The sequence below is a fragment of the Tupaia chinensis genome, unplaced genomic scaffold (genome assembly GCF_000334495.1).
Source record: "Tupaia chinensis unplaced genomic scaffold, TupChi_1.0 Scaffold000542_1, whole genome shotgun sequence".
In the NCBI taxonomy this organism is placed as follows: Eukaryota; Metazoa; Chordata; class Mammalia; order Scandentia; family Tupaiidae; genus Tupaia; species Tupaia belangeri.
The window spans coordinates 1,261,162-1,271,102 of record NW_006160055.1 but is presented as its reverse complement, the minus strand read 5'-3'; the positions used below and the strand labels follow the sequence as shown (position 1 = coordinate 1,271,102).

Below are 9,941 nucleotides of genomic sequence, written 5' to 3'. Positions count from 1 at the left end.
CTTGCTGAGCCATTCAGCAACAAGCATACTCTGTTGACCAAAGCCTCTCTAGGGTACCAGGTGTAGCCATGGCTTATTGGAAAATGTGACCCATGCAGAGAAAAACAAAATAGGAGATGGGAAGAGAGGAGATGAGTAATTGCACCTGTCAGAAAATGAGGATAACAGTTAAGGATACACGCATGGAAGCTCTGAGTTCGTCATAGAAAACAAAACAAAACAGTGCAAACACAAGGAATGATTTGTCCTTGATCTCCCCTGGAGAAGGTAGAGTTGATTGTTGGAGCCTGGTGGCATATATTGCCTTCCAGCCAATACTATTAAAAGTGTCTGCTCACACTCAGTGGTTAGCACAGATGTTCCACAACCACTACCCTACTGCCCAGCAGATACGGGCAGCTCTAATTTTGCAAAATGCTATTTTTAAAACAACAAAATGATTCTACATTCCCCTATGGCATCCCAGAGGAAGAGACTGGTTGCCTTACCAGTCTTTGCCACTAAAGTGCCTCAGTGTGGATGTCTTCTTTCTGCTGTCATACTGTCCTGATTATTAAGATTAATCATCCCAGTAGAAGTGAGTCATTGGGAAAGGATGGGAAGGGTGGAGGAAAGAGAGTAGTTTGCTTTACTTTTTCCTACTTCAATGTTTGTTCTGAAAGATCCAAAAGAATACAGGAGTGGAGCAAAGGAATTTAAAGTGTGGAACATGTAATAAAGCAGATCAAGTGAAAAAGCTATAATGGGCTCCATGTTTATCTTCAGCACAGTGACTTTCTGAAGAGCATGCACTTGGCTGCTGAGTCTGAAGGATATAACTGCTCCCTGCCAGTTGGAGGGACTTGACCTGAACTCTCAAAAACCCAGCTGATCTCCAGCCCCACATACCCTAAATAACAAAACCAGGACACTTTCCTATTGGCAGGCTCTCTCTCTTTCTCTCTCTCTCTCACACACACACACACACACACACACACACACACACACACACACACACACACACACACACACACAACAGATGTATACATTGGAGCCTCAAAAGTCCATTCTGAGGGAAGAAGTGATACAAGCAAGAGAGAAACTGATAAGGAAAAGAAAATGTACAGCCACTAAGCTCAAGATTGCACTGAAGAGGCAATAAATACTATTTATAGAACAGCTTTCACTTGCCAGACATTAATGCAATGGCTTACTCCTTCTGAGCTACTTCTCCAAGGTGAGATTTGCATATCCTCTCTGGGTATATCCCCCTGGCTCTAAAACCTCCCATTTCCTGGTTAGCACCTCAAACATTTTTGTTGACCAAGTGGGTCGAGTGAAGTAGCATAGGCTGTTTGAAGAGTATTTGTAGAATACTCTTGTAGCTTGATCCCAAATCCATCCATATTAATCTTGTTCGTAATTGAAACCATCTTCTCTATGCTTTTACTCTACCCCCATTACCTTAACAAAAGAAAGGTCTGCCAAGGAAGGAAATAAGGAATTTCAATAGAGTGAAGAGGCAACCTTCAAAATAAAAGAATATATGTCATTCAGGAGGCATCAAACTGTCATGATCCATTGGGAAGAGATTTTGGCAAGGTGTCAGGAGATTGAAGCAGTCAGCATCCACTGGGGAAAAAAAATGCATGAATGAACTTGGGTATGAAGTACCACATTGTGACATTAGATAAAAACTTCTCTTTGTACCTCAGAGATCATTCAGTCCAACACACAAAACCAGTCTATCTTCCATTTAACATTATTTACTTTTACTATACTAGCAACCTACAATCTATGCACAAGGAAAAGCTATATCCACTGGGAAACATTCCTTTTCTACACCTATGGGGCTGGATGAACCTTGAGTATTCCAGCCTGAGTCCACCAGGCAACCGAACAGAAGTTTTATCTGGGCTCCAGTATTTCTAATGTGAAAGATGCCATGGCTGCTTGTGCCAAATCCAAGTTTGGAGATAAGTCTGCAGCAAATCATTACCCACATAGTAATTTATCTATACTCCTTTCACCTCTCAGTTCTGCTATGGTTTGAATCTGCCCACTCAAAAATTAAGGTTTTGAAACTTAATAGTCAATATGATAGTATTATGAGGTAGGCCATTAGGACTTCTCCCTCATGAATGAGATTAAGATTATTTATTTTTTTTAATTTCTTTTATTTTCTTATTTATTTTTTACATTCAATCACTGAACAGTTTTATAGCATATAAAAGAATTTTCCCAACCTGAATACATTCTGTGTTAGACCAGTAAAAGATATTACTATGCACATTACCATCAGCAGATAATTTTCCATTTTTGTGTATGTTACATGTTTTGGTTCTTTTCTCCCCTTGATTCCCTCTTTCCCCACCCCACTTCCATTTCTCACCCTCCTCCCAGACTATCTTTAGTGTCCACGGTTGCTCTCCAAGTTTTTATACCTTCTAATCTTTCAGCTTCTGCCATAAAGTGCAAACAGTAGGTATATATTAAGTGGGAATATACAATGCCTCTCTCTCATAGACTAACTTACTTCAATTTGGTTAAATATTTCATATTTATCCACTTTATATCAAACGGATAAAATAGTATTCCACAGCATATATGTGGTATACTTTTTCAATCCATACATCAGTTCATGGACATTTGGGTTGGTTCCGTGTCTTAGCAATTGTGAATAATGCTGCAATAAGCATGAATGTAAAAGTGTTTTCCTGACTGAGTGTATTCCTATCCTTTGGATAGATACACAGAAGTGGAATTGCTAGATCATATGTTAGTTCTAGTTGTAGGTTCTTGAGAAACCTCCATATTGTTTCCCACACCGGCTATACATTCCCATAAACAGTGTAGAATTCCCTTTTCCCGACATATGAACAGCCAAAAAGCATATGAGGAAATGCTCAACATCCCTCATCATAAGGGAAATGCAGATAAAAAACACAATGAGATACCACCTATCCCCTGTCAGAATGGCAAAGATTAAGAATATAAAAAATGATAAGTGTTGGCAGGGATGTGGTGAAAAGGGAACCCTCCTACACTGTTGGTGGGAATGTAAACTAGTTCAACCACTGTGGAGAACAATATGGAGGTTCCTCAAAGATCTACAAATAGAACTACCATTTGATCCAGCAATCCCACTTCTGGGTATTTACCCAAAAGACAGGAGAACGCTCAGTCAGAAAAGTGCTTGCACATCCATGTTTATTGCAGCATTATTCACAATTGCCAAGACATGGAACCAACCTAAATGTCCACAAACTGATGAATGGATTGGAAAAGTGTGGTATATATACTCTATGGAATACTACTCAGCCATAAAAAATAACAAGACCCTGGAATTTGATAGAAAATGGTCAGATATGGAGGATCTATTGCTGAGTGAAGTAAGCCAGGCTATGAAAGAAAGATATTGTATGTATCCACTCAATATATACCGACTATCCGCACTCTATAATAGAGAGCAAAAATTCGGAGGACATAAACACAGTGAAGGTACTTAATGAGAATAGGACAGTGTGGAATGGGGTAAGTGAAGAGAAGAGGATAGAGAAAGATAGCAAGTGAACAATAGAGAGACAGGACGTTAGTGAGAAACAGATAGGGGTTATTAACTGTTGATGATGACATGTATAGTATTCTCAACTGGATTGGTCTGAGAAGTATTTCATGATGGGTAAAGTCTTTTTACAAGCAAAATGAGAAATAGTGATTGACTGTTTTAAAAAATAATTAGAATAATAATAATAATAATAATAATGATTGGAAAAAAACATAGAAAAGATATTGAATGATGAAGTGGAGAGATTAATGTCTTTGTATTGACTGACATGCATGGCATTCCCTTTTGAAAAAGCAATGTAATACACGGTAAAATTATATGTAACCCAATGTAAAATAAAGAAGATTATGATGATAATAATAGTAATAATAATAATAATAAAAGAATTCCCTTTTCCCCAAAGGAACAATAATTAGGGCAAAGAGACACCCCTAGAAATGGGAGAAAATACTTTCCAACATTTCCTCAGATAAGGGACTAATAACCAAAATATATAGGGAGCTCAAGCAGCTTTCTCACAAAAAAATAATGAGTCCAATTAAAAGCTTCTTCTAAAATAAGCTTTATGCAGTATTCAGCCAGCTTGCCCTTCTGCCTTCTACCATATGTGTTTCTCTCCTTGGGAGTATACAACAACAAGGCATTAACTTGGAAGCAGAGCAACCCTCACTAGACAACTGATATCCTGGTTTCTTGATCTTGGAGTCTTCACAACTATATCAAATATATTTCTCTTCTTTATAAATTACCCAGTCTTAGGTATTTTGCTAAAACAAACATACACAAATAAAAATACAAAGACAGCCCTGTATATACAACATGCTATAAAATGACTAACATTAATGAAAATTCATGTCTCCATAGGAAAATGTACTCAGGGCCAGTATCTGGCTGCATATTTACATTACCAAGAAAATACTTTTAAATCTTCAAACAAGTAACCAAGAGTATTATCATAATTCAAAGTCTGTCTGTTCCTCTATTAAATACCTTCGTAATGATGATCCTTTTACTTAATTAAAATTTATTCATTTTCTTTCTCACTAGCTCTCCCTTTCACTCTCTTTTTTTTTTTTTCTTCTCAGAGAGATTGAAATAATTCCCAGCCAAGTAAACACAAATTAATTTAATCTTGATCAGATCAGATAAATGGACAAGATACAGGTAGCACTGGTATCTCAGAAGATTGAGCCAAAGGCTCAGAATATAAGTCACTTAACTCCCCTATTGTCCCATAAAGTTTACCCTGACAGTTCCTGATTGGGTCTCAGACTTGCTTAAGAGTGAGAGGATATTAGATCAAGAAGTCTTAAAATCCTACTCTTCATCTTTTAGTGATGAGGAAGCTGAGGCTCATAGAAGTTAAAATGGCCTGCCAACATCACCAAGCCAACATAGCACAGCCATGTCTCCCCAACCTGTCCCACATGTCTTCCACCACCCCTCAAAATTCAATCAGTCACTGCAGCTTCTATAGGATAATTAGGCTTCTACTTGCAGCTAAAATAATTTTGGCAATAATCTTTGCTAGTGATCAACCCAAGCTCCTCTGAAACTGAAAATCAAGGAATGTTGAGAAAGAATGCTCAAAGGATCCACAGAGAAATAAAAGTTCCAGGAGAGAAGTTATCGTGACTCAAGTATGTCTCCCCGGGCATTTTTGGTATTTGCTTTGGTTTGTTTTTTTGTTATGAAAGCCCCCCCCCCCCCCCCATCATTCCTGTACCCACTTTGTTTTGCATGAGAAAGAGAAGACCAAGGACCTGAAAAGGCAGAGAAGATGTTTTACTGGTCAGAAATTGGCAAGACCTCATATTCTTGCTTCATCAGTATGCCTGACCCATTGATTAGAGATGGATCTTCACCTTCTGGCTCCTTGTGAGCCCTGTAAATTCATGCCTTTTAATTTTTACAGAGCACTTTATAGGCTGCAAAGAGAGGAAGTTGGGAGATCTGTTGTCAGGGGCTGCATTGAGCAATGAACCATCTTCTTGGTGTTCTTTTTCTTCCCTCCTTCAGAGAGTCCTATAAATGAGCATTTAGACTCTCAGGGGAGATGCAAAAAGGATTTGTGAGAGTAAAGCATGAAAAAACAGAGGGTCATGAAGAGGCCACCAGGACAATCAGAGACACTGGTCTGTCTCTAGTCAACTTGGTTATTTGGGGGACAAAAGAGCATTCTTGCAAATCATCATCCCAATCCACTCAGAAGTGCACACCCTGTGCAGAAAAGGAGAATGCTTGACCCAATGATTTAAGGTAGAATTGTTCAATTTTTTAAAATAAACATTTACATGTATTCACTGTACATCTTTACAGTGTACAACATGGTTTTACCCAGCATGAATACAATACATATTAATCACATCAAAGATATTACTATACATATTATCATCATCAGATTACTTTTCATTTTTGTGTCCATTAAATATTTTGGTTCATTTATTTGTTTGTTTGTTTGTTTCCTGATTACCACGCTCCAACATTCATTACTCACCCCCTTCTATACTGTCTCTAATATCTCAATACCTTCATAATCATAATCCTTTTACTTAATTAAAATTTATTCATTTTCTTTCTCACTAGCTCTCCCTTTCACTCTCTTTCCCTCATTCCCTGCTTCTTTGCCCTCCCTGCTATTATATCTTCCAGTTTTTCAGTTTCTGCTATAAAATGCAGACATTCAATATATGTTAAGTGGGGGACATACAATGTCTGTCTTTCATAGCCTGGTTATGTTGCTTAACATTAAATCTTCCATATTCACCCACTGTTTATCAAATGTACAGGTCTCATTGCTTTTTATGACTGAGTAGTATTCCATAGTGTATATGTGCCACACTTTATTCAGTCCACTCATCTGTTCTTGGGCATTTGGTTTGATTCCATGTCCTAGAAATTGTGAATGATACCACAATAAACTTGAATATGCATGTATTTTTCTGACTAGTTTCCTAACTTTTGAGTATATACCTAAGAGTAAAATTACTGGGTCATATGATAGTCCTCTTTGTAGGTTTCTGAGGAACTTTTATATTGTTCTCTATGGTGGCTATAATAATTTACATTCTCACCAACAGTGTAGAAGAGCTCCCTTTTCACTATAGTCTGGCCAGTAGTTACCATTCTTTATTTTTTTAATCTTAGCCTTCTGAGTGGGATTAAGTGGTATCTCATTGTGGTTTTGATTTGCATTTCCTTTATTATAAGATATGTTGAGCATGCTTTTAGGCCATTCATATGTCTTCCTTGAAGTGTTGTCTGTTCAGCTCATTTGCCCATCTTTTAATTGTATTGATTGTTATTATTATTATTATTAATGTTTATTTGCAGAAAGGTTGTTTGAGTTCCCTGTATATTTTGGTTATCAGTCCCTTATCTTAGCATAGTATGTGGATATATTCTCCCATTCTGAGGGTTTTCACTCTATTGTTATTCTGTGCAGAAGCTTTTTAACCTGATGTAGTCCCACTTGTCTATTTTTGGGATTATTGCATGTGCATTGGGGAAGGGGAGTCCTATTAAAGAAATCTTGTCTCCAGAAGTTTCCCCTGTGTTTTCCATCAGGAGTTTTATAGTTTGAGGTTTTACATTTAGATCTTTGATCCATTTAGAGTTAATTTTGTTAATAGTGAGAGATAGGGGCCTAGTTTCATTTAACTGCAAGTGGATACCCAGTTTTTCCAATACCATTTGCTGAAGAGATTTTCTTTTCTCCACTAGATTTTCTGGTGCCCTTTGCTGAAAATCAGTTGGCTGTCTGCTTGGGGGCTTACTCCCAGGTTCTGGGTTCTGTTTCAATGACTTACCTGCCTATTTTTGTGTCAATACCATGATGTTTTGTTATCGTACCTTTTCAATGTATTTTGAAGTCAGGAAGTGAGATGCCTCCTACTTTCTTCTTTTCATGCAGTATTGCTTGGGCAATGTGGGCCTTTAATGATTCTAGACAAATTTTATTACTTTTTTTTCTATTCCTATGAGTAATTTATTTGTGGTTGCATTGAATTTGTAGATCCATCTGGGTAGGATTGACAGTTTGATTATATTAATTATTCCAATCCAGGAATATGGAATGTCTTTTCAATGTATCATTTTCAATGTTTTGCATAATTTTCTTTTTTTAGTTTTTCATAATTTTCCTTGTAGAGTTCTTTCACTTCCTTAGTTAGATTTATACCTAATTGTCTTTTCTTCCCCCTTGTTTTTGCAGCTATTGTAAGTAGAATTCCTTCCTTCAATTCTACCTCAGTCTGTTGATTGCTGGTGTATAAAAATGCAATACATTTTTTATTCAGAATTTGTATCCCACCATTTTATTTTATTCATTGATCACTTCCAGGAGTGTTTTTTCTATTTATATGATCATATCATTAGCAAATACTAATAATTTCACTTCTTCTTTTTATATATGAATGCCTTTTATTTTACTCTTATCTAATTGCATTAGCTAGGACATCCAGTATTATGTTGAAAAGGACTGGGAAAAGTAGACAACCTTGTCTTATACCAGTTTTTAGTAGAAATACTTTCAGCTTTTTCCCATTCAGTATGATATTAGCTGTTGGTTTGTCATATATGGCTTTTATTGTGTTGAGGAATGTCTGTTCTATGCCAATTATTCTGAGGGTCTTAATCATGAGGGGATATTGTATTTTATAAAATGATTTTTCTGCATTGATTGATATGATCATATGTTTTTCAGCTTTCCTTCTGTTAATGTGATTTATCATATTGACCGTTTTCTATATGTTGAATTACCCTTGCATCCCTGGAATAAAATCTACCTAGGCATGATATATAATCTTTTTTTTTAATTTTCAGATGTTTTTTCCATAGGGCCATATGCTTGCCACAGAGAGAGAGACAGAGACAGAGACAGTGAGAGGGAAAGTAAAAAATCCAGGCAATTCTTTCTCCTCCATTCTCCTCCTGGGATCTTGGATCCTCAAACACACAAACCTGGAGAGACATTTTAAAAATTTATTTAATTTTACATTCGTTCACTGAATCTCATCCCAGCAGCTTCCTATCCAGAATACACTGTATAGTGGCTTAATCATACATGTTATTGTTAATAAATAATTTTCCTTTTCTTGTTTTATGTATATACATATATTTCATATATATATATATATATATCCCAATTTCTCACCCTCTCCTTTTTCACACCCTCCTCCGACACTGTCTCTGGTATCTAAAGTTGCTTTCCATTCCTTTTCTGCTCCCACATTTTATTGATTCACAAAATATCATGATTAATCTAACTACTTTCAATAGCAAGTTCAGATGATATATATATATATCTGTGAACACATGTCTGACTTTAGGCATGACATTCTGCGAATAGAATGGATATTTATAAAGTAGCACCTAGCAGAGGCTATTTAGCTTACTGTGTTCATTAAACAGATATTTTTAAAATATATATTTAAATCTAAGGTAAGTAGTTTTAGTTTAATAAATAAAAATCAAAAAATGTTAAGAGAACATTACTTAAGACTTAAAGCCAGGAAACAGATTAGGATTCTTTTCAAATAGTAAGTACATGAACCTATCGATGGCTCAAGAGAAGACAAAAGTCCTTAAATCTGGAAAACAAAGTCATAAAGTTCTATTTCACCAGTTCAATCTCATGTACTTTATCTTCTGTTGTGGTCTGATATTTCTGTATAAATTCTGGAAGATATCATTCAACTCTAGACTTCTCCCTGCCACTAAGCTGGCCATTTTCTTAGTTGTTTCTGAACCCTTATTTATATGTCTTTAACTAGTTTCCCTGAAAGAGCACTCCAGAACTTCTTGGAGAGCTGGTCTGGTCTCAGTAAATTCTTTCAGGTTTTGTTTATCTGAGAATCTTCTTAAAAATATGGACTGCTTCATGAATTTACCTGTCAGCACATACACTAAAATTGGAACAATATAGAGAAGATTAGCATGGCCCCTGTGCCTGGAGAGACTTTTAAACCATCAGGAAGGGGCTGGAACCACTGTGAATCATGTGGGAGTCCAGTGATATAACCACTGCACCACCTGCTGGCCCCAGTGTATAATCTTTTTAATGTGGTACTGGATATGATTTGCTAGTACTTTGTTGAGAATTTTTCCATCTGTATTAATTAGGTATATTGGTCTGCAGTGTGTTTGTTTGTTTGTTTTGTTTTGAGAGTGTTTTGCTATAGGGCGCATGCACTTGCCAGAAAGACAGAGAGAGACAGAGAGACAGAAAGCGAGAAATCACTCCCCCCACCACCACCAGGGAGAATGGCCACCCTGCAATTCCCTCTCCTCCATTCTCTTCTTGGGATCTGAGGCATGCATGCACACACACCGAGCATGAGTTTAAGCCACCGGGTCTGGGACTCGAACCATAGTTGATCACATGGGAGTCCAG

The 9,941-nt window shown here is 36.8% G+C and overlaps 1 pseudogene; it reads left to right on the top strand.

Annotated features, from left to right (window-relative positions):
- The first annotated feature begins 9,430 nt into the window (after positions 1-9,430).
- LOC114009491 (uncharacterized) lies at positions 9,431-9,502 on the top strand (annotated as a pseudogene).
- Positions 9,503-9,941: the final 439 nt, after the last annotated feature.